The sequence below is a fragment of the Ovis canadensis genome, chromosome 6, assembly GCF_042477335.2.
Source record: "Ovis canadensis isolate MfBH-ARS-UI-01 breed Bighorn chromosome 6, ARS-UI_OviCan_v2, whole genome shotgun sequence".
In the NCBI taxonomy this organism is placed as follows: Eukaryota; Metazoa; Chordata; class Mammalia; order Artiodactyla; family Bovidae; genus Ovis; species Ovis canadensis.
Genome location: NC_091250.1, coordinates 127,116,378 through 127,142,181, shown reverse-complemented (window position 1 = coordinate 127,142,181; position 25,804 = coordinate 127,116,378). Strand labels below are relative to the sequence as shown.

At 44.8% G+C, this 25,804-nt stretch overlaps 1 protein-coding gene across 3 annotated transcripts in view; it reads right to left on the bottom strand.

Annotated features, from left to right (window-relative positions):
* Positions 1-25,804, bottom strand: part of C1QTNF7 (C1q and TNF related 7) — a 126,147-nt gene that overhangs the window by 59,579 nt on the left and 40,764 nt on the right. Inside the window, exon 1 of one of the 3 annotated variants that reach the window (XM_069594715.1) lies at positions 18,042-19,901. The exons of the other annotated variants lie outside the window; for them this stretch is intronic. The gene's annotated coding sequence lies outside the window, so the exon portion shown is untranslated. Of the gene's footprint in view, positions 1-18,041; positions 19,902-25,804 lie in introns of those variants that run through there. 3 annotated transcript variants of the gene reach the window in all.

Below are 25,804 nucleotides of genomic sequence, written 5' to 3'. Positions count from 1 at the left end.
TTTTGTAGATGTGATTAGAATCTGTAACTGGTTGACTTTAAGTAAGGGAAGGTTTCCTAGATAATCTGGGTGGGCATGAATCAATCAGTTTAAAGATCTTAAGCACAGAGCTGGGGCTTCCCTGAGAAAGAAGAAATTCCACAGATAGACCTTAGCATCAGCTCATCCCTGACAATTCTAGTCTGCCTTTCCTGGAGGTCTCCCTGACAGATTTCAGACTCTCCAGACAATCTTCCCAACCACATAATCCAGTGTTTCACAATACATTTCTTAATACATATTACCTCCAACTGGTTCTGTTTCTCTGGTTGAACACTGACATATACAACTGGTAAACCCCTCACTCCCCAAAGAGTTATGTGGGAGAGGAAATAAAGCCATCATGTTCATAAGGGCCCTTGTTCCATCACAAAGACCAAGTCTATTTGATAAAGGCTGAAGTTTTCAACATGATGCACAGTTCTCCATAACCTGCCTCTGCCGACCCCATCAGCCCAATTTCCTGCCTCCCCAGCCTTTTCACATCTCAGCCAGGGTTACAAATTCAGCTGGGCCTCTCTAGAGGGTTCATGAAAATCTATGTTGGGAGAAAGGAAGGCATCTCAGAACTTCCTGGGTGCTTCAGATAAGGCTTCCCACTCTCTCAGCTCCAAGCCTCTGTGGATCTGTCAAGGTTCTTGCTTCTCTTTCCTCGCCAGCCTCACTCACCACCACTCTGCCTTGAGACCCTCAGGGAAGCCTCATCACATCCTTTATGCAACTTCATGTCCTTCATGGTCCCAGGTAATCACTCATCCCATGGACTCTAATTCTGATGGCCCCTTCTGCAGCCCTGGTGGCTCAGACAGTAAAGCGTCTGTCTACAATGCGGGAGACCCAGGTTTGATCCCTGGGTTGGTAAGACCCCCTGGAGAAGGAAATGGCAACCCACTCCAGGACTATTGCCTGGAAAATCCCATGGATGGAGGAGCCTAGTAGGCTACAGTCCATGGGGTCACAAAGAGTTGGACACGACTGAGTGTCTTCACTCACTTCTGCAGCCCAGCTCCCACTCCTTCCAGGGGTAGGCCAGATGTCCTTCTCTGGTTTCCCTTGGAACTCAAGTTCCACTCATACCAGCAAAGTCCTCTGTATCCTCCTCCTCCTTTGTGGATGTCCTTTCACTTCCTTGCTCTGAGCAAAGCCCAGGTCTCCATTGAGGTCACTGAAACCCACTCAAATGGTAGCTGCTTCCTACCTCACTCCTCATTCCACTGGGCTTGGAGGTGAAGTGGGTCACCTCTTTGCTCCTTCCTGCTCTTTCCAGATCGTTCATTCTCCTGCCTTATAGTATCCCTCCAGCACTGAGTCTCATGTCATTAATCCATGCCATCTGCCAGTCATCTCCTAATCTATACTGCATACCTCCTTTTTGGATATGTTGGCTCCTGGCCCCATCACTCTCTCCAACATCACTGTTACAATTCTCAGTGGCTTCTGTATCTACTTAGAAAATCCATCACCTACCCTGGCTTCAGAGTTTCTGTTGGAGTGTAATAAATACACAACATACATTGTATAGAAATAGAAATTATCTGGGTGGTTATATATACATATATAATCATATAATAATGTATAGAAGTATGTAAAGTAAATTTTATATATGTAGTAATATATATTACTCTATATACTAGGTACATTACTCATGTGTTAGCTTCTTCAGACATTTCCCCTCCAGTCACTGCCCCATTTCACTGGTCTTCTTTTTTGTTCAGTTCAGTTCAGTTCAGTTCAGCCGCTCAGTCGTGTCTGACTCTTTGCGACCCCATGAATCGCAGCACGCCAGGCCTCCCTGTCCATCACCAACTCCCGGAGTTCACTCAGACTCGCGTCCATCGAGTCAGTGATGCCATCCAGCCTTTTCATCCTTGGTCGTCCCCTTCTCCTCCTGCCCCCAATCCCTCCCAGCATCAAAGTCTTTTCCAATGAGTCAACTCTTCGCATGAGGTGGCCAAAGTACTGGAGTTTCAGCTTTAGCATCATTCCTTCCAAATAATCTCTACGCCTATCTACAATTTCAGCCCTCACAGTCTCTCCCAAACCTACCCCGCCTGGCTTCAGCCCACCACTCCTCTACAATCACCTTTGTCAAAGTCATCAACAGTCCCACGTGTCTAAATCAGTGGTCCCTGCTCAGTCCTTTTGGTGCTTGACTTACTGCTCTTCCTTTCTTTCCCAACTTGTCCTGAGGAGCCACTGCCTCTTTGTTTTCCTCTTGTCCTTTGTTTTTCATTGCCTCCCTTCCTGGGTTTGCTACTTCTCCTAACCCATAAATGCAGAAACCCAGGCTCAGTCCTCAGATCCCTTCTCTTCTCTATCGACATTCTCTCGCTTGGTGAGCCCATCCAGTCACATGACTTGAGATGTCTATTTCGAATTCAGAGCTTCCTCCTGAACTCTGGACTCACATCCAATCACCCCTAGACATCTACACGTGTGTGTCTAATAGATTCCACGACCCTAACGTGTGCGACAAGGAGCTCCTGATGTCTGCCTCCCCAATTGTTGTTGCTTCTCCAGATACCTAGTTGATAACAAACTCAGACGTCCAGGCCAAATAACTTGGAGAGCCTTTGATGCTCTTCTTACCCATGAATCCTTCTGAGTCTCCTTAATGTTATCTCAAGCATCTCGCCACTGCTCAGCATCTCTATGGCTGCCACCTTTGCCCTTATCAACAGATTCTCCTGCCTGAATTAGTGATTGATCTGGACTTCTTGCTCCTGCGCTTCCCTGGTAGCTAAGACAGTAAAGCAACTGGCTACAATGTGGGAGACCCGGGTTCTATCCCTGGGTCAGGAAGATCTCCTGGAGAAGGGAATGGCAACCCACTCCAGTACTCTTGCCTAGAAAATCCCATAGACCAAGGAGCCTTGTAGGCTACAGTCCATGGGGTCGCAAAGAGTTGGACACGACTGAGCGACTTCACTTCACTTCTTGCTGTGTGAGTGGGAAGCCACTCACAGAGAAATATTGTTATGATTCCCAGATTGAAATGAAAGGCCTAAAATGAACCACAGGTCTGCCCTTCTCCACCACGTTACCTCATAGTGTACTTCTCTCTCCTTCACTCATTGCGGCTCCAGCCATACTGCCTCTGTGCTGCTCCTGAAGCATATTCCTGTCACAGAAAGATTGCTTACATTCTTCTTCCTGCCTGGAAAGACTCCCCTCAGATGTGTGTCTCTGTCTCTATCTCTATTGCATCTCTATTTCTATGTCATTGTGATATTGTGATATATGTATATTTGGTCTTCCATTAGGTTCTGACACAGAGCTTCTAAAACTCTTGGGATTTCCTAAGTGATGAGACCCATAAAGGTATCTTCTGTTATGTTATTGTTGTTGTTGAGTAGCTAAGGTTTATTCAGGATCAACAGAAAATTGCAATTTGTGCTCTGCAAAACCACACTGAGCTGTGTGCAAGCCCCTGTACAGCGGGGGAAGAACTTTTTTCTTCTTTTTAAAAAATTTTACTGGAGTATGGTTGCTTTATAACGTTGCATTAGTTTCTACTCTGTGGCAAAGTGAGTCAGCTATTTGTATACATATATCCCCTCTTTTAAAAATTTCTTTCCCATTTAGGTCAGCCCAGGACATTGAGTAGGTTCTCATCAGTTGTCTGTTCCATACATAGTAGTGTATATAGGCCAATCCCAATCTCCCAACTCATTCCACCTCCCTGTCCCTCTTTGATGCCCAAATGTTTGTTCTCTATGTTTGTGTCTCTATTCCTGCTCTGTGAATAGGTTCATCTGTACCATTTTTCTGGATTCCACATATATGTGTTAATATATGATATTTGCTTTTCTCTTTCTGACTTCCCTCTGTATGAGTCTACAGGTCAGAGGAAGAGGAAGTTGGGAGGGCTCTGGTAAAGAGTCGGTGGCTTTTAACTGGCTGAGCCCTTGCCAGGAAGGAAGAGGAGTCTTTAATCGCAGGGCATGAGAGCGTCCCCTTCTAGTCTCCTAATTTTATTTAATTGAGGTTTCTGTTTATTAGTTTTTTACATTTATTCTCTACGATTATCATCTGTACTTACCTGTAACTCCATCTATACCAATACCTACACCAACGCTTACATTGACGTCTACACCTATATCTGCACTTGTATCATCATTTTCTACCACTTTTTAACGATCTGCTCTCAAGCTGCAGTTGGTCAATGAAGCCTCTCTGGACCATTATTCTAAAAATTGCAAATCCATCTATTCCATACCCTTTTAAACTTTATTTTCTCCATCACATGTGTCATCATCTAACATGCTATTGTGGACAAAAAATGTGGCCTGCCACTTCAGTAAACAAAGAAGGTTGCCTGCCATTCCTGTAAACAGAGGATGTTGTGGTCAATAAGCTCTCAGCCATTTCAGCCACCACAGACGGCACACCCTGAGAGGATTCAGCATGGAGAAAAACAGGCCTCTGGCCCTAGACAGTTAAGATGCGTAGCTCAAAACAGGTTTCAATGAGGACAGACACTTGCATCTTCCAGTACATAGGAGAGCAGTAAAATCATTAAGTTGTTTGTTTGTGATTAGCAGTAATCTTTTGATGTTTGATTACAGCAAAAACTCCTATATATCCTGGCTCCCTCTTTCCCTCTTTGAACAGTTCCTCAGAATTATCTGAGAGTTTGTCTCTTGGGCTATAGTCCTTAGCAAGTTCTCTGAATAAAATGTGACTTGCAACTCTTAGATGGTTCATTTTTTGCATTGACACTGCATGATTACTTATTTATTTTTGTATCACCTTTTCTCCTCATAAGATGTAAGATGCTTGAGGGTAGGTATTTTCATTCATGCTTTTGGTTGCTGAGTACAGAGCATTTAGAACAACATCTGGTGAGTTTTAGGGATGTGTATAGGTTGATGAAATAATTCAAGCTAGCACTATTGATACTATGCATAAAATAGATAATTAACAAGAACTTACTGTACAACACAGGGACCTTTACTTAATGCTCTGTGGTGACCTACATGGAAAGGAATCTAAAAAAGAGGGGCTATATGTCTACATAGAGCTGATTTGCTTTGCTGTACAGAAGAAGTTAACACCACCCCATAAAGCAACCATTCCTGTTCAGTCACTAAATTCTGCCTGGCTCTTTATGACCCCATGGACTGCAGTATGCCAGGCTTCCCTGTCCTTCATTACCTTCCATAGTTTGCTCAAATTCATGTCCATTGAGTCAGCAATGCCATCCAACCATCTCATCCTCTGCCACCCTCTTCTCCTTTTGGCTTGCATCTTTCCCAGTATCACTCTATTCCAGTGAATCAGTTCTTTGCATCAAGTGGCCAAAGTATTGGAGCTTCAGCTTCAGCATCAGTCTTTCCGATGATTGTTAATTTTAAAAAAGCTAGCAATGTTGATAAACACTATTTAATGGGGACCCATGAATGCTTACACACATCTAAGTCTTTAATTATACAGTTTCTGTAGTCAGCCTCCCTCCACGTGGGCCGTGGAGGAGTCTCAAGGGAAAGAGACAGGCCAAGCAAAGGAAGATTTTGTTAGAGCTGGTGCTTGGGTCACAAACACGGAAGAAGGACCCCAGAACCCTGGTGGGTTGGGCTGGGACTCAGGCACGTTTCGTGCTCTCTGCAGAGATTACTCCCATTGCCAGCAAAGGCAGGTCCAGGGAAAACAAAAACAAACAGACAGCTTTTTCCTTTGGCTTCTAGGTCTGGGTTTGAACATAACAGTCTGGTATTTAAGCTTTTTGGCTGGTGAAATAAAATGCCACAAATAGAATGTCCTTAGTCAACTTCATTACATTTTATGATTGGGCTTATGATGGGGTCTGTCTGTCCTCAGGCGGCTGCTAAGTCACTTCAGTCGTGTCCGACTCTGAGCAACCCCGTAGACAACAGCCCACCAGGCTCTGCCTTCCCTGGGATTCTCCAGGCAAGAACACTGGAGTGGGTTGCCATTTCCTTCTCCAGTCCTTAGGCAGAACGGCTTAATGTAAGATGTAATGTGTAAGGTAAAGGTTGTCAGACTTTCAGTGTATGTCCACTTTATTGTGAATTGTTTGTCAAGGGAGCCTGCGATTGGCATTGAAACCACAAGTGTCCTGGCAAGTCTACTGAGTGCCAGAGCGAGGATGATGTCATCTCTCTAGCCTGGCCACCCGACAGTCCATTTTCAGAACAATGGTCCTAGTGGTCTTGGAACTTAAGTCTGAACCTGTCAGCACTCTCCTGTTCACAACCCGGGAAGAGCTTCAAGCATCCCTCAGGATGAAGCTCAAAGCACTAGGTCTGAGATGCTCTGGACCTCCACTCCCTTCTAACCTCACGTGTCCACCTCATGTGCTTCTTTCCAGTCACCTGGCATCCTCATGTTCCTGCAACAAGCCAAGCATCATCAGTCCTGCCTCCTCTCCTGCTCATACAGCCCAGCCCAGGTGCTGGTGGGCTCATTCCTCTGCCTTCAAGTCTCAGCTCAGATGGTGGCTTTCCATGACCCCAGCTTCTCTGACCCATCTGTCTAAACAGCACACCTGCCCCCTCTTGCTTCACTTTCTTCTTCATGGTCCCTATCACTTGTGGCACACACCCACACACACCCACCCCCCCCCCCACACACACACACCCACCCCTGTGTTTTCTTTGTTTATGCCTCAAATGGGCTCCGCCAGGAGGGAGTTTGTTTTCATCACAGGTCTGTCCCAAGTGCCTAGAATAGTGCCAGCCCTTTATAGATTCTTAATCCTGTTTCCCTATGACTCCAGTGGTTTTGTGGTAACCAAAAGTCCTAACAGGCAAAGCCAAGTGTCAGCTGCTCAGTTGGGTCTGACTCTTTGCAGCCCCACGGACTGTAGCCCACCAGGCTCCTCTGTCCATGGGATTTCCCAGGCAAGAATGCTGGAGTGGGTGGCCATTGCCTTTTCCAGGGGATCTCCCTGACCCAGGGATTGAACCCAGGTCTCCTGCATTGTGGGTAGATTCTTTACCATCTGAGCTACCGCAGAAGCTAACAGGCAAGCCAGAGAGACCAGTAATTCGTTACAATGAGATGAAAGAGGGGCTCCTCTGGTGGCTCAGTGATGGGAGGGTGGAGGGTCCATTTGCCAATACAGGGGACATGGGTTCAAACTCTGATCCGGGAAGATTCCCCGTGCCACACAGCGACTAAGCCCATGCCTCACAACTACTGAGCCTGTGCTCTGGAGCCTGGGGGAGGGCAACTGCTGAGGCTGTGAGCCTCAGCTACTGAAGCCGGAGGGCCCGGCGAGGCCGTGTTTCCGCAACAAGAGAGGCCGCCATAATGAGACGCCTGCGCACTGGAGGAAACCATCACGGCACAAAGACCCAGCACAGCCAAAAACAAATTAAACAGAAATTCTAAAAAGAGATGAAAGAGAGGGGAATAGAGAAAGGGAAAAAGAGGAGGGGGGGGGAGAGAGAAGGAGACTGAGATGGAGGGACAGAGAGACAAAGAGAGAGGCTGAGGAAATCACTGCTCAAGAAACCCGAAACTCCTTCCCTTGTCCTCACGAGAGAATTCTCCTGGGATTTCTGAAACCCTGGCTGAGTCTAGACCTGGTTCTCTCTTGTCTGTGCTCTTCCCATCATAATGTGGGTGAGGGGAGGGCGGGTCAGGAAAGGAGAAGCCAGAGCTCCCAGCAGAGGCCACTGCCTGCTCCATTTCTTCCACCAGCTGCCCCTCAAGTCTGAGCACAAAACTTCCCCTAACTAACCCTTACGATTTTAAATAATCCGAGGGAGACAGTCTAAATCTGAAACGTTTGGGAGCAAAGAACCTGATCTGGCTCGGGAAAGCTGATGCTTATTAAGATCTTCAAAGGCCAAACAGGCGAACAGCCCGTGTTTTAAATTATCCCCCTCTCGTTTGTCATGTCGGCAGCAATTTTCACAGCACTAAAATCCAAAGCTTCAAGAGAGCACGTCTCCTCCTGCACGCACCTCTTTGCTGGATAAGTTCCAGAACGTTCTCCAGACTCGCGGGTCACGGAGAGAGAATACGTGTGGTCACAGGGCCTCTCTGACACAAGCTGCACTTGGTCCAAGTTATTTCTAAAACTGAGATGAGTTTAGAGAGGTCTTTATAGTTCCTAGTTTAAAAGTTTAGGGAAGGTTCACGTGTTTCACTTAGAATGCAGAATATATGGGTGGTGTCCTCGTGGCTATTTTTATACAAGGCCTTTTGTAGACAAACATTTGCTATCAATTTCAACCTGCCAAGAGGAAAGAAGGGACTATAATTTTTTTTTTTAGTGCTTATTTACTTTCTTACAATAACTTGTCTGGATGCTTGCAATACACACTTAGCTAGCTCACTGTCCTGATCTTAAGCAATGGTCCCAGTTCCAACCTTCTAGAGAAGAACAAAGAGTATCATCATGATTCCTTCAATTTCCCTCCTATCCTTAATTTGGGCTTCCCTGGTGGCTCAGTGGTAAAGAATCTACCTGCAATGCAGGAGACCAAGATTTGATCCCTGAGTCAGGAAGATCCCCTGGAGAAGGGCATGGCAACCCACTCCAGTATTCTTGCTGGGAAAATCCCATGCACAGAGAAGCTTGGTGGTCTACAGTCCATGGGGTCACAAAGAGTCAGACACTACTGATGAGACTACGTGCATGCACATGTGCGTGCACGCGCATGCACACACACACACACACATACACACACAGGACCTTCCTAATGTATTCACATTCCCATCTATCCTCTCTTGCTTCCTGCCTGTCTCAGTGGACACAGGTGTGACTCAGGACTCATGATTGTTCAAGCCCAAGCCTTTCCCAGTTAATCCTAAAGGAAATCAACCCTGAATATCTATTGGAAGGACTGATGCTGAAGCTGAAGCTCCACTACTTGGCCACCTGATGCAAAGAGCCGACTCACTGGAAAAGACCCTGATGCTGGAAAAGATTGAAGGCAGGGAGAGAAGAGGGTGGCAGAGGATGAGAGGGTTGGATGGCATCACCGACTCAGTGGACATAAATCTGAGCAAACTCTTGGACATAGTGAAGGACAGGGAAGCCTAGCATACTATCGTCCGTAGGGTTGCAAAGAGTCAGACACAACTTAGTGATTGAACAACTGCAACAGCAAAGCCTTTCAGGGGTGGTTGTTTGAACCCACCTTTCACTTCACCTGGATGACCTTCTCTCATTCTCTTGTATCTTCAACCTCCACCACTGGCTGGTTGCTCTCAGCCTGTACTAAGGCACAAGTCTCTTTCTGCCCTTGAAATAACCTTGACCTGGCTCCCGTGACCCACCTCTAACCACCATGCCTCTCTGTTCTTCTAAGGAAAACAAAATTTGTTGGTTAATGGCATATTGTAGACCCCAAGAGGAGATGACTTAGTGACTGAACTATACCAGAAGGGGTGAAGGGGGCAAACCTACTTTTCAGAGGTTACTCCCTAAAAGCATCTATGTATGTCCAGCCATCCTGTGCTTGGGAGTAGGTGGTGATGACTATTTCCTAACTACATCAAAGGGAAGGCCCAAACCTTGTGAAAAATTTCCCAGATCTCCTTGGTTTCTAGAGTGTTCTAGCCAAGACCAGCTAGAAATTAGAGGCTGACCTAATTAAGGGTGAGAGGCTTGGGGGAGGTGTCTGCAGAAATATCTAAATAGGGCAAGGAACATATAAGGACAGTGGAGGGTCTCCATGGTTTCTGTTCTGGTTTTGAGGCTCTATGGACTGAGTAATCAGTGTCAGGAGGGTTTGAAAAGAGTGTTTCCAGGAAAACTTTTCAGGAGGACATTTCCAATAAAGACTGGGGTCTTCGAGTATAAGCACAGCTACTATGGGGCCAGGCGACCCAACGTGTGGACATGGTTCTCTCCCTGGTGGCTCAGATGCTAAAGAATCTGCCTGCAATGCAGGAGATGTGGGTTTTCTCCCACCTGGAGAAGGAAATGGCAACCCACTCCAGTACTCTCACCTGGGAAATACCATGGACAGAGGAGCCTGGTGGTCTACAGTCCACGAGGTCACAGAGTAGGACACAACGGAGTGACTAAATAACAACAACTAGCACGTTGCTATTTGATCTTCTTATCAACAGGTGAGATAGGAGGGGCAAGCATGTTCACTTTTTTTGTTTTTCCAGCTAAGAATCCAAAAAATAAGTTTAAATAGATTGTTAAAAGTCACAGAATTCATATATGAACAAGAACCTGTGGCTTCAAATTGCATTCTCTCATTTTTCCCTGCCTTAAAATAGTGCAGAAATCAGACTTTGGCTGATGGCTAGATTCCGGCTCTGCAAATCTGTGAGCTCTTTTCGGTTTGTTTCGTTTCCTCGTTTTAATTTCACAGCGGTGACTATGAGGTGATAAGCTCTAATCATCCATCTTTGACTGGAAAGGTTGGAGTGACATGGGCAGATAATTAAAACGGAAAGAAAGTCAATTTAAAACCTGGCTTCCTGGGGTAAGATGAAGATAATGTATTGAAACAGCTGAACGTCTCTGTGAAGGTTTTAGTTCACATCTCAACAACACAGAACAAACTGCACAAATTCTAGGAACCATATCCCTTGGTAACAAACACTGAAGTCACTTTTTAAAAGGTCACCAAATGGCTCTATTGACTCGGTTCTGTAACATGTCACAAGCAGATGGCACTTTGAAGCAAACGAAGCAGCTTGAAAAACAAAATTGCTTAGACATTTTTGTCTGGTTTGCTAAGATAATGTGATGAAGCCCCAAATGAAAGAATCTTGGCGTGTGTTCATCGAGAAAGCCTACACACCATTCAGCGGCTTTGTTCTAATTTCTTGCGATCAAAGGATTGAGACTTCAACTGTCAGCTCTTGGCTGAGTTGGGTTTTATAAAGGTTTTTGCACTTGCAGAATAAAAGGTGCAAAGCAAAAGAGAAGAGAACGGTTATTTCTTGAATGTCTATTACCTGTCAGACTCTTTATATATTATTTAATTTAATTCTAATTCAATCCTATGGGTAGCTATTATTACTCTTATTTTGAATAAAAGAAATTGAGGTCCAGAGACATTCCACATCTAACTATTTACTGAGCTGGGATTCACACTTTGGTCTGACATCCAATCCACTTCTTTCCATTACTTTGTAGTACTTCAGATAGAATGCTGTCCCCACCTACTTCTTACCACTTTTTTTCAAAAACTATTTTCATGCTTCCAATGGAGTACTAAAATAGATGCAGCTAAAATTTTTTATGTAATGTAGTATCAAATTACAAACATAGTTATAGCATATTTTGACAAATACTCTAGGTTGGCTCACTTGCAACCCATCCTAATCCACTTCTCCCCTGCCTTTTTTCTACATGGAAGACTGGAAACAGTACAAAAGTCCCAGAAGAGGGTTTTCCTTCCCAAATAAAAGCCAAAGTTTGACAAGAAGGTTTTTGCTTTCTTGTCTGGGATATGCTTTCAATGCCTGGAGCTGCAGCAGCCATCTTGCTCTCAGGAAGATGAAAGCCACCTGCTAACACTGATGAAACAGGAATATAAAAGGATCCTGGTTTCTTGGTGATGAGTGAATGTTATACCATCTTTTGATCCCCTACTTCTCAGCTTCTTCTTATGTGAGAAAAACAAACCTCTTCCATGTGAAAAAAACTGGGTTTTATAATACTCACAAATGCAATCCTACCCAATATACATAATAGCTAGAATTTTAAAAGACAGTCTTGCTTTCCAACAATGTTCCAACTTTGGTCTTGATTTATAGTTCTGAAGCATTGGAAGTACAGGCTCAAATTAGGTAATAGATTCATTGGAATGGTGTTCATTTAGTTGGGCACAAAGTAGGAGAGAGCTGAGATCTGTCCCTAATTGTGGGAAAAGGACTAGCAGTGACTGAGTGGCTACAGTTCTTCCAGAAAGTCTAGCCATCCCTTCAGCCAAAGCGATTGGCATGGAGCAGGAGAGGGAGAGTAGGAAGTGGGGACTAAACCCGTCAGCCCCATTTCTGCCTTGCAGTGATAGAGTTCATCTTCTGATGGGAAAACGAGAAGGAAACTTGGGAAATCATTTTGTTATCTTTTCACCTTGGGAAAGGACCACACTGGAGTCATACCAGATGTATATGCTAACTGATCTGGTTTTAATAGACCTCCAAAGAAGACAAATCCTCTGCCTCTTCCCTCAGGTGGCCATTTCAACGTTTAAAAACTTGCAGTAAATTCTGTTTTTAACTTAAATAGGATGTGTAGTGCATGTGGGAATTAAAAAGTCCTTTATCTTTCTGAAGCAGAGTAGTCAAGTGGCATGCTGATTGGCTGCGGACTAAGGCAGCCCTAGATTCAAGTCGTAGTTCCACCATTTACTGGCTGATGAACTTAACTACTGTTACTCAACGATGCTGTGTCTCAGAGTCTCATCTGTAAAGTAAGCAGAGACAAAGCCACACTACGGTAGGATCGTGGCAAGGAGCTAATGTACGTAAAAGGCTGAAATATCATTCGCATTAAACATAAGTGCACAAGGAGGTGAAGGGAGGGTGGGATGAAGTAGGAGATTGGCATTGACACATAATCACAATTGTGTGGGTGCGTGTGTGTTTGCGTGTGTGCATGCGTGCTCAGTCACTCAGTTGTCTGACTGTTTGCAACTCCATGAACTGTAGTCTGCCAGGCTCCTTTGCCCATGGAATTTTCCCGGCAAGAATATGAGTGGAATGCCATTTCCCTACTCCAGAGGATTTTCCTGACCCAGGGATCAAACCCTTGTCTCTTGCATCTCCGGCATTGGCAGGTGGATTCTTTATCACTGGCACCACCTGGGAAGCCCCATATACACTATTGACATTTTAAATCTGTATAAAATAGATAGGGTTTCCCTGGTTGCTCAGTGGTAAGGAGCCCATCTGTCAAGGTAGGAGATGCCAGTTCGATCCCTGTGTCAGAAAGATCCTCTAAAGAAGGAAATGGCAACCCACTATGGTATTCTTGCCTGGGAAATCCCATGGACAGAGGAGCCTGGCAGGCTATAGTTCATAGGGTCACAAAAGAGTCAGTTAAGACTTAGTGACTAAACAACAACGTAAAATAGATAATTAACGAGAACCTACTTTATAGCTCAGGGAACTCTACTCAGTGCTCCATGGAGACCTAAATGAGAAAGAAATCCAAAAAAGAGGGGATATATGTACATGTATAGCTGATTCACGTTGCTGTACAGCAGATATTAACACAGCATTGTAAAATAACTACCCTGCAATAAAAATTAATTTGAGAAAAGTAAGTGCACAGTAGTAGTTCCCTACCCCATTGCTCTCCCTACTGGAGAGCAGTTCCCTGCTTACGATCATTTTAGAGCTTCAAGGAACATCACAAAGTTGCCCACAACTCTCTCTGCTACAAGGGCTTGCCTGTGGCTCAGCGGGTAAAGAATCTGCCTGCAATGCAGGAGACTTGGGTTCGCTGCCTGAGTTGGGAAGATCCTTTGGAGAAGGGAAAAGCTACCCACTCCAGTATTCTGGCCTGGAGAATTCCATAGACTGTATAGTCCATGGGGTCACAAAGAGTTGGACACGACTGAGCGACTTTCTCTCTCTCTACCGGTTAATTAACTCCAATGTCCCAGTCTCATCCTCTTTGCTCTAATACTTCAGCCTTTTGATTCTAACTCTGGATTTTCTAATATTGGACTGTGTCTTCAAAACAACTTTTAAAAATGTGTTTGCAATTTGGACAGATCACAATTTTATAAATTGAGCGCCAAATATCAGCGTTTGAGAATTGAAAATATTGACCTGTACATTTTAGCTATGAACACAAAACTCTCGTTCTAAGCCGTTGACCCATGATTGGGGTTTATCCCGTGGTGCTCACAGTAAAGTGGAGTAATTAGACAGTCATCTGGATCACTACAGCCAAGAATACTATGGCCACAAATATTTGGCGAATTTAGAGACAATGACTCCTCGGGTACAGGTTATCTGCACTGTGACCTTCGCTTTGGATGGATGCCGTCTCAGCCCCACAGGAGGTCTGCTGCACCATTTTAAGAAAGGAAATGTTTCAGACCAGGCATTGTTTTTTAAAGCCATGCACATGACTCTTGGCTAGTAGAGCGTTGGATCAACCAACTTCTGGCAGCTTCGCGTCTTGGCTGCACTGACATATGTGCGATTTCAGACTTGAAGCCACACATGAAGTCATTGGGAAGCTACACAATTCATCCCTAAAAATCTGCCATACGGTGGTTCTTGTCTTTTCCAGCAATGTAATCCCTAGGAATTGTGATGATTTGAGCTTTACGAAAAGAATCATTAATTAATCTTCATTCATTGAGGACCTACTCATTTATCTATGTTAGGAAAAACTTTTTGAAAAAATCCCCAGGAGATGGGATGAAAGAATGAAATAACTGTTGTATAGTTTAGTTCAATGACTTTTTTTCCCCCCATACAATTACTCATGGCATAGGATTCCAAGACAGGCAAAGGAAACGACTAAACAGACTTTCAGGACTAACTAGGTTTCCTCCAGCTCTGCAGTTTGTAGGTCATGAAGCCCAGACCTAACAAGTTTCAGTGACTTGTCTGGTGTCGCGTGGTGAGTTAGTGGCCTAACATGGCTTTGGTGTTTTCCTTGTGATTCCAGACTGTCCTAACTACCACTTCCTCAGTGAGGCAATGCCTGACCACCTTAGGTGAAGAAATAGCCCCATTTCTGCCCTTGCTAGTCACTCTGTCTCGTGATCAGATTTTATTTTTTTCATAGCACTTTTCAGTTTCCCAAATTACATTATGATTTGTAGTTCTGTCGTCTCCTCATCTAAAGATAGGGAGGCAAAAGCGTAGGCTCTTGTTTACTGTTCTATCTACAATAATACTTGGCACATAGTAAGTGCTCAATAGGCGATCCAACCAGTCCATCCTAAAGGACATCAGTCCTGGGTGTTCATTGGAAAGACTGATGTTGAAGCTGAAACTCCAATACTTTGGCCACCTGATGCAAAGAGCTGACTCACTGGAAAAGACCCTGATGCTGGGAAAGATTGAGGGCAGGAGGAGAAGGGGATGACAGAGGATGAGATGGTTGGATGGCGTCACTGACCCAATGGGCAGAAGTTTGGATAGACTCCGGGAGTTGGTGATGGACAAGTAGCCCCGGCGTGCTGCGGTTCATGGAATCTCAAAGAGTCGGACACAACTGAGCGACTTAACTGAACTGAACTGAACTGAACTGAAGTGCTCAATAAATAATTGCGGCTTGAATGGACCACAATGGAGAGGAAAGGAACCCCTGTTCGTTGAGCACCTACTATGCTGGGTTCTATGCTGAGATGTTTATGTCTGTTGCACACTCTTGAGAGATGACACACCAGCGAGTCTTGGAGTTAAAAAGTGGTGAAGCCAGAATACAAGGACAGAGATACGTCGCTTCACACCCTGAAGTTTGCCATCACCAGAAATTATTTTCAATGTTCAGTGGTTCCTGTTCTCCCCCTCTGCAGCCTCTTCCTGAGGCATCTGAAGCTCCCAGACTGGGTTATGACATCCCCCTGTGGTTGCTTGTATCTTTCTGTGCTGCCTTAGTCTCCAGAGGAATCGATCTGATGATACTTTATTCAGCACAGTAAACATTCCATGTTGCTGGTTCTCTGTGTAAAGCTGATTGAATCATTTTCTCATATTATGGACACAGCTCATGCTACTCAAATATGGTGGTGAATTCCACCAAGTTGTACTGACTTGTGACAGAAAGCCTCCAAAGGGAAAGAAATGTATCTTCTGCTAATCATCAGAGACTGATGCAATCAGAGGGGTTGATGACAAGCAGTTCAGATGGTCACGGCTTAGAAGGTGACGTGTGCCAAGACATGAGGAAAACACTGGGATAGAAACAAGGCAGTAAATAACTCTGAAATAACATTGATTCTGACCACAGGGTAATCCATAAATTTGAATGGGGAAAAGAGCTCTCTTGTCCTTAACAGAACTTTTCACCTCCTTCAGGTGAAGTTTGTATGAGATGTGGTGATCCATTGTTGTCCAGTTTACAAAACATGTTGAGGACAACAACTGCTCACCTTGGATGCATCCAAACCCTCTGAAGAACTATTAACACAGGGACCTGGGGACCTGCCTTAGTTAATAGGCATACAGGGAGAGCCTTCTAGAGGATAACCATCACCATCTTTCACTGGGCTTCCCTGGTGGTTCAGCTGGTAAAGAATCTGCCTGCAGTGCATGAGACCCGGGTTCCATCCCTGGGTTGGGAAGATCCTCTGGAGAAGGGATCTATCTACCCCAGTATCCTTGCCTGTAGAATCCCATGGACAGAGGAGCCTGGTGGGCTACAATCCATGGGGTCACAAAGATTTGGACACAACTGAGAGACTGAACAACAACAAAACAGTAGCTCGTGTATGACAGACGAAAACATTACTTCCATTCATTCTCAAGCTTCACATGAATAGTGAAAGTGAAAGTGAAGTGAAGTCGCTGTCATGCCCGACTCTTGGCGACCCCATGGACTGCGGCCTACCAGGCTCCTCCATCCATGGGATTTTCCAGGCAAGAGTACTGGAGTGGGTTGTCATTGCCTTCTCCATATGCTGCTAATTAATCAATCAATTAAGGTTAGTCGCTCAGTCATGCCCGACTCTTTGTGACCCCATAGACCATTGCCTGCCAGGCTCTCCCGTCCATGGAATTTTCCAAGCAAGAATACGGGGGTGGGTTGCCATTCCCTTCTCCAGGGGATCTTCCTTTGATCCAAGTATCAAACTTGGGTTCTCCACTGTCATTACCTTTATTTTATGGACAGGACATTGAGGCACAGACGAGTTAGATAACTGACAGTGGGTCACACAGAGGCTAACCGGGGACAAGCTGCCAAGTGCTCTGGTTCCAAACACACCGCTTTTCACCAGAGCCACCTGCTCCGCAGACCACGAGACACATGGCAAGCAGCGTGCCAAATGCATGGCAAAGGCTCGGTACACGGTTCCCCATATTTGAAGAATTTCCTTTCACATTCCAAGCTTGCAGCCGTCCATCTCATGACTCCCTGCACCACATATGTTCCCGCAGCCATGGGGTTCTTGATGAGGGACCCTGGAAAAGCACATGAGGTCCCGGGGAAAGCTGTGGGAACTCATGGAAAAAGGCCCATCAGAACAGAGCTATTTCTTTTAAAAGAACTACATTCTGTCAATGACTTCTCAGATCTTAACCACAGTCTGATTGAAAGCCATGTGTTATTTATGAAACTACGTGATCCATTCATGCAATTACATTTATACAAACCCGTAGTTTTACTAACACAATCTAGATATTTACACTCGTATATTGCGATGAATGTATTATCTCCCTTACAGCTGCGTGTGGGGACAGGCACATTTATTTAATAAAATAAATAATAATGCATTTATTATTTATTTTAGTAATAAAATATAAGTAATACAAGTAAATACACAAATAAAAGTTAATAAATCAGTACCCTTAGCCCAAAATAAATTGAGGGGGGTATAAGCGCAGTGGTATAGCATTTGTCTGCAAACATAAATTGAGCACACAGCTTATACTGCCACAAGGCAATCTCCACAGGAGAATAAAAGGGCTAACGTTTTCTTTCTCCTGTACTCAAAAGCCTACAACACAAAGGGAACGCCTTTCACTCAAATTATTTAGGCTCAGAGGCGGTGACAATTTTGTGTTTCGGGGGAGGCAATGGAGCCCCTTCTGTTTGTCCCACGAGTGCACACATGCAGCTCACACTCCTGTTGTTTATGGATCTATAACCACGAGGGAGGATGTCTACCCAGTCAGGGCTTTTTGCAAAATGAAGCCAGCAAAGCCGATTCTGACGACTTTTGCTTGCTTTCTTCGGTTCTGCAGGAGCAGCCCTCAGAGGAGATGTGTCATTGAGTAAGTCCGGGTCAGTAAACACCCTCTCACCCTCAGAGTAGAACAGAGAAAGAGAAACACCCACCCGAGCCAAAAAAGACTCATCTCTGGGAGAAAAAATGCCTATAGTTGTTCATTTGAATCGCAAGAGCGGACGCTGTACTTACATCCCTTGCAAGACCTTCCGGCAGCTGGCGTCTTTGAACTCTACTGCACACAGATGCGGAGCTTTCCTGTGAAATCCTCTTCCTGTTGGCAGTGAGGAGGACGCATAGCTCTTTGGGGCTTTAGATTGATAAGTAATTTCCTGGTTTATTTCCAAAGCATCTTCCCAGACTTTGAGCAGAGGCAGGGGGAGAGAGAGACCAGCCAGCCCCACGCAACGCGGAGATGCTGCGGCCTACACAGACCTCCCAATGGTTTGACTGAGCCTGAAAGAAGGGTTTGTGAATCTCACAAACAAAAACAAATCTCCTCCTCTCTCCGTTGGCTCACTCCCCGAATCGCACTTGAGAAACAGCAGAGTCCAGACGATATTTGCTCTACAATGTAAAATTCAAGTGAAATGGTGTCTCACGTTTCTTGCTGGGGAAAAACCGGGGGCACCTTTGACAAGTCTTCAGGGCGAGTGGTGAGTGTTTTCTCACAAACTTCTTTAGAGATTGTTCTTGGAGACCAGGCCACCCAGCCCCTTCGGTTTACAGAGGGAGGAGATCAAATCAAGGGGTAACAAGTCTAAACTAGGACCACATGGGTGGTGAGGGGATGGAATGGAACCAAAGGACTTCCTGGTGGTCAAACCAGAGCTCTGTCCCCTGTTTGGAGGTGAAGACAGATAAAAAGCTTTGAAATCTGGCTCTTGATGTTTACCATGAGACCCCATGGACTGTAGCCCATGAGGCTCCTCTGTCTATGGAATCATCCAGGCAAGAATACTGGAGTGATTAGTGATTCACTTCTCCAGGGGATCTTCCCAACACAGGGATCAAACCTGGGTCTCCCACGTTGCAGGCAGATTCTTTACCTTCAAAGCCACCACGGAAACTGGAGACTCTGCCTGGAGAATTCCATGGACAGGGGAGCCTGGCAGGCTACAGTCCACAGGGTCCTGAAGCGTCAGACACCACTGAATGACCAGCGTTTTCACTTTTTTTTCACTTACTTGATGTTTAGCACACGTCACTGGATACTTCTGTCCTTAGTTTTTCTGTGTCTTACTTTTCCCAGCTACAAAATGGGGATCCTAATAACGGCTCTCCCTGCTTGGTCATATGTTGGGCTGGCCAAAAGTTTTGTTCAGGTTTTTCTATAACATCTTACAGAAAAATCTGAATGAACCTTTTGGTCAGCCCACTACTATGGTGATCACTGTGAATAAGCATCAAGGAAGAAAGCAATTACACTATACGATGGACTTTTACCAACCCGGCCCGCATTACATGCTTCTCATCTTGTGATGCTCATGTTCCACCAAAATTACTTTCTGTGCTAGAAGAAGCTGTCGAGTGACTTGGAGGGAGGAGAATATAGGTTGGAAAATGGGATGGAGCATGGAGAAAACTTTCGATTCAGAAAATCAGATCAAGATCAGACAACAAGGTAGAGCAAAGTTTAACATTTGCCGTGCAAAGGATGCTGATTCTGAAATCAGAAAAGCAGGGCCTGGCCACTGCCTCTACACTTGCCAGCCAGGGGTGGTGGTGATTTAGTTGCTAAGTTGCGTCTGACCCTTTGCGACCCCATGGGTTGTATCCTGCCAGGCCCCTCTGTCCATGGAATTTCCCAGGCAAGAATACTGGGAGTGGATTGCCATTTCCTTCTTGCGGGGGGTGGGGGGATCTTCCCAACCCAGGGATCCAACCCACACATCCTGCTTGGCAGGCAGATTCTTTACCACCAAGCCACCCTGGCAGCCATATTAGCCATGGGAACCTCATTTAAATATTTCCAACCATAGTTCCATCCCTGAGGACAGGATACCTCTCTGCTGTGCTCGCCTCTGTAGGCTGTGGTGAGATTCAAATGAGGTCCTCACTGAGCTGCTACATGTCAGCCTGTGCAGGCTTTGGAATTGGAAAACAGTATTTGCCCGTGTCCAACACGGCACTTTATAGAGAACACACTGACAGTGGTATGGTCCCACAGTCACATCCCATTCATCTGTTGGATCAGTTCACACTTCTTAGTGCCTGGGATCCCGGGCCCTTGACTTTTCATTTTTCTCCTTTGAAGGAGAATATTTCTCCTTTCCCCTCATCATCCCATCTCTTGATGCTTGTCTCCCCATGCTGGCCACTGCTTGTTTTCTTACAGTCTAAGTGTATTTCCATTTCACATGCAACAGTAAGAATAAAAACAAGGAGAAAACATTTCTGTTCAACCAGATAGGAAAGCATCATCTGTAGTCTTGACCCAGATTGGGTCTTTATTTTGGAAGTCATCACAGCCAAATACCAAATGAATTGAAGCTTCCCCTGTGGCTCAGCTGGCAATGAATCTGCCTGCAATGCGGGAGACCTGGGTTCGATCCCTGGGTTTGGAAGATCCCCTGGAGACAGGAAAGGCTACCCACTCCAGTATTCTGGCCTGGAGAATTCCATGAACATACAGTCGTGGGGTCGAAAAGAGTAGGAAATGACTGAACGACCTTCACTTTCATGTTTACCTTTGGAAAATGCTCAAGCCTGAAGCTAGCTCAAGTTTAATGATTACACTCACTTCTTTTGCCCTTTCAGAAATCCATTCGTTGGATGTCATTGCAGTTATGATCTGAACTTGATGATCTGTTAAGAGCAAGTTTCTAATGGAGACTTGTTTTAGTTGGCTTCGGCTGCCATAACAAAATTTCATAAGCTAGTGGCTTCAACAACAGAATTAAAAAAATTTTTTCTTTATTAATTTATTTTTGGCTCTACTGGGTTTTCGCTGCTGTGTGCTGGCTTGCTCTAGTTGTGACAGGCATGGCCTACTCTCTAGGTGCAACGCACGGGCTTCTCACTGAGGCGGCTTCTCTTGTTACGGAGCATGAGCTTTACATGTACTGGCTTCAGCAGCTGTGGTGCTCAAGCTTAGTTGCTCCAAGGCATTTGGGATCTTTCCAGTCTAGGGATCGAACCTGTGTCCCCTGCATTGGCAGGTGGACTCTTAACCTCTGGACTACATGGGAAGTCCAGCAATTGACAATGTCAACTGACAATTGACATTCCAGCTCAAGAGGCTGAAAACTTGAGATCAAGGTGCCTGCATAGTCAGGTTCTCATGGGAACCCAACTGTAGTTGAAGATGGCTGCCTCTTCCTGTGTCTGCTCACAAAGGAGAAAGGGAGAGACCTTTCTCTCTCTTTCTCTTTTATAAGGCCACGGCACTTTTGGATCAGCCCCCCTATCCAGCCCTTATGATCTCATTTAACCTTAATTACCTCCTAAAGACCTATCTCTAGATACACCAGATACAGCCACATTGGAGTGTGTACATTTCAGGGCAGGGGATATATTCAGTGCATATGGAACCTGGAGAAAGTGAGAGAAGAGAGCGAACATTTATTGAGTCCTTACTGGTGAGAAATGGAATATTTCAAGAAATAAAGTATTTCCTGCTGTATTAGTAAACAAGGATGTCACCATCATCAGGGTGAGCTGGTGAGCCCTGAGGGAACTCAGGAAGGAGAAGAATACCTGCCATCTGACGGCCGTCAGACTGCAGCCACTCCCAATGGTGAGCCCTGAGGAAACTCAGGATGTGAAGATACAGGATACTGACCCCAGATAACTGAGGTGAATATCCAAGGAATGATTTCAGTGAGCCCAGACTCCTGCATCGTCCCATACATAGAAAAGCACTTAATTCTTTAACTTGACATATCTGGTTTCAGATTAATTAAAGGTAATCTTTGGATGTTTCTGACTATTTACTCTGTTGCAAAACCCTTATATGTCCTAACTCCTCCCCTCACCTCCTCAGAGCAGTTTCTCAGAGCTGTCTGAAACACTGTCTCCTGGGCTTCAGTTCTCATTTTGTCCCAAATAAAGCTTAACTTGCAACTCTCACATTGTACAAGTTTTTTCAGCAGTGTCCTGCTTGTTTCTATTCTCAGTCGATCCTTACAACAACTATGAGATGTCATAGCACCTTTTCCAAGGTCACAAAGCTAAGATGTTGGCCGTGTCCAAGTGTGAACTCTGGTAACAAAAGCCCTGCTTTTTCCATGACACATTCTGCCTCCATCTCCGTTTCTCTCCTTGATTCAGGGCCATGAACCTCCATTTCTCCTTCCTGCTAGGTCCCAGCTCAGTTGCCTGGAAAGACGACATTGTCACCCACAGCACTCTGTGAAGGACAGCAGCGTAGAGGCAGCTCTGAGGATTCCCTTGGGATCCCCATGGAGTTTAGACTGACAGCTCTGGAAAGCCTGCCCAGAAGGTTCTCTCTCTTTCTTCTCAGCCTCCTTTATGTTGATACTTAAAAAAATTGGCTGCACCAGGTCTTAGTTGGTGGTTGCAAGATCTAGTTCCCTGACCAGGGTTTGAACCTGGCTCCTCTGCATTGAGAGTGTAGAGGCTTAAATACTGGACCACCAGGGAAGTCCCTAGATTGATACATTTTCTCCCTCATCATTTCAAAGTCAACTTGTGTTCCTCCCTCAAGGATGCTTTCTCTGACTTGCCCTTCACCTGCCTTAGCTCTCCCAACTCTCTCTTATATATTATCCTGAATTGCCCTTTCATGGTTTTTTCCCTTTTGTATAACTTCATAAATGTTGCTTCATAAATGTAGTAGTTCTAAGATAATCTGCATAAAGTTTGTTTTCCTACTGGTCTGTAAACCCCCTGAGAGCAGCAAGGTTTTGCCCCTTGAAATATCTGTGGCCATCAGGACACTGGCATGAAGACCTACAGGGGAGGGAAAGGTGACTCAAGGAAAGTTAATGGTAGAAATAATCTACCAAATTCATTTACAGTTGTGTGACGGGCACAAATATGCCTGAGAGAGAGCTCCTTCTAACTGGGACCTTTATTAAGTCCTTGCCTACCACCGACTTTATTCTTCTCCTTTTTATTTGGCATGGGGGCGCTAGATTTGGCTGGCCAAGGATTAAGTCCTTAGAGTAGGGAGAGGCGGCTGAGGAATAGATCTTGGTGTGCTGGTCAACTCTGGACTCTCCCAAGGGCAGCACATCTGGGGATGCCTGTTTATATCTTATCAGACTCAGTCTCTTTCAGGAAAAGGAGGAAGCAACATCTTGGTGGAACAGAGTATAAAGAGGCACAGAGCCTTCCAGGAGACATTTGTAATGGCTAAAGAAGCCACATACACGAAGACATGAAAAGATGGTGATTTTTCTTCAGAGAACTACAAAATGCACACTTTTACTGGTGAGTTGCCTGGAAATGTGATAACATAAATGAAAGAGTTAGACGAATATTCAATGTTTTCATTATTATCTATTTCTATTTCAACATGGTTTGGTGGGTGCATAAAAGCGTTCATGTAGAATTGTTTTATAAACTGGAAAAATCCTATGAAAACTTGCTTACTATAAATTCTTTTGGGTGAAGATACCTTAGAAGAGATACCAAGAAACTATGCTGGGAACTTGAATTATTTATGAATTTATTTTATTTATAAACTGAAAATTTTGTCTAATTTCCTTTTTCTAATCCCCTTTTCAAAGATCAGATTATAAATCTATGGATCTATGGTATCTGTTATTATGAATATCAGTGGTCTGGGATGTGTGATTTTAGCTTGGCATCATCTACCCCTGGACCTTTCTACTCATACATCAGTGTGGCTTCTTAGCAATCCTGCCCTTCTGGGTTTCCAGCACAACAGCATGTTGTTCCTCCAAGCTGGTTCCACAGCCCCCTTGTGAAAAAACGTTTTTTATTTAGAAATAATTATACACAAATCAGTGTATATACTATAACTAACATACTCTGTAATAATCAATGTTATGATAAATAACTGATGTAAAGCAATCATTTACAATGATGATTTTAATTCAGAGGAAGTGAGGAAAAAAGCTGCATAAAAACCCAAATAAAACAAAAACTAACCTCCCTCAATAGGGACATCTTGTGTGCATATGTGTTCAATTGCTTAGTCATGTTTTACCCTTTGCAACCCTGTAGCTCACCAGGCTCCTCTGTCCACGGGATTCTCCAGGCAAGAATGCTGGAGTGGGCTGCCATGCCCTCCTCCAGGGGATCTTCCCAATCCAGGGACTGGACCTACACCTCCTGCATCTCCTGCATCTCCTGTATCTCCTGCACCTCCTGCACCTCCCGCATCTCCCACATCTCCCGCATCTCCCGCATCTCCCGCATCGCCCGCATCGCCCGCATCTCCCGCATCTCCTGCATCTCCCGCATCTCCTGCATCTCCCACATCTCCTGCACTGCAGGTGGATTCTTTACCCACTGAGCCACTTGGGAAGCCCAAGGACAACATACATCCCTGTAATAGGGTATCACAACTGGAAACTGGCATCAGTGCTCTATTAACCAGACTACAGAACTTATTCAGAGCATAGTTTTTTTCATGGATTCATTTGCATATTGTATGAAAGTGAAAGTGGAGTCGCTCAGTCGTGTCCAACTCTTTGTGACCCCATGGACTGTAGCTTGCCAGGCTCCTCTGTCCATGGGATTTTCCAGGCAAGAATACTGGAGTGGGTTACCATTTCCTTCTCTAGGAGATCTTCCCAACTCAGGGATTGAACCCAGGTCTCCCGTGTTGTAGGCAGATGCTTTACCGTCTGAGCCACCAGTGAAATTTGACCCTACATATATATTTTCTACAGTTCTTTCAGTGATTGTTTAAGACTTGGATTTTTCATCCTAAATTCCTACCTGGAGTGATTTTTCCCAATTGGTTGTGATTGGTTTGATGGATAATTTTCTGGTTTTATTTCATATTTAAAGCCTTGTGGTTAAGTTTTATTTCTTACATTCCATTGTGTTCATTCATTTACTCAACTAAAATGTTGTTCACTGGGGTACCACCTCATACTTGTCAGAATGGCCATAATTAAAAAGTCTACAAATAACAAACACTGGATAGGGTGTGGGAAAAGGCAACGCTCCTTCTCTGTTAGCGGGAATGTAAACTGGTGCAGCCACTGTGGAAAACTGTATAGAGGTTCCTCAGAGAACTAAAAATATGATCTAGCAACTCTACTTGCATATATCCATACAAAGCTATACATCTAAAAGATAGGTACACCCCTATATTCATAGCATCTCTGTTCACTATATGTATATATGAAACTGGACCAAGGTCCGTCTAGTCAAGGCTATGGTTTTTCCAGTAGTCATGTATGGATGTGAGAGTTGGACTGTGAAGAAGGCTGAGCACCGAAGAATTGATGCTGTTGAACTGCGGTGTTGGAGAAGACTCTTGAGAGTCCCTTGGACTGCAAGGAGATCCAACCAGTCCATTCTGAAGGAGCTCAACCCTGGGATTTCTTTGGAAGGAATGATGCTAAAGCTGAAACTCCAGTACTTTGGCTACCTCATGCGAAGAGTTGACTCATTGGAAAAGACTTTGATTCTGGGAGGGATTGGGGGCAGGAGGAGAAGGGGATGACCGAGGATGAGATGGCTGGATGGCATCACGGACTCAATGGACGCGAGTCTGAGTGAACTCCGGGAGTTGGTGATGGACAGGGAGGCCTGGCGTGCTGCGATTCATGGGTCGCAAAGAGTCGGACACGACTGAGCGACTGAACTGAACTGAACTGAACTGAACTGAACCACTTCACTATACAGCAGAAATTAACACATTTTTAATTGACTAATTTTTTAATTGGAGGATAATTGCTGTACAATGTAGTGTTTGTTTTCATTTTACAACAATGTGAGTCAGTTACATACATATAATTATATCCCCTCCCTCTTGAACCTCCCTCCTGCCCACCATTTCACCCCTC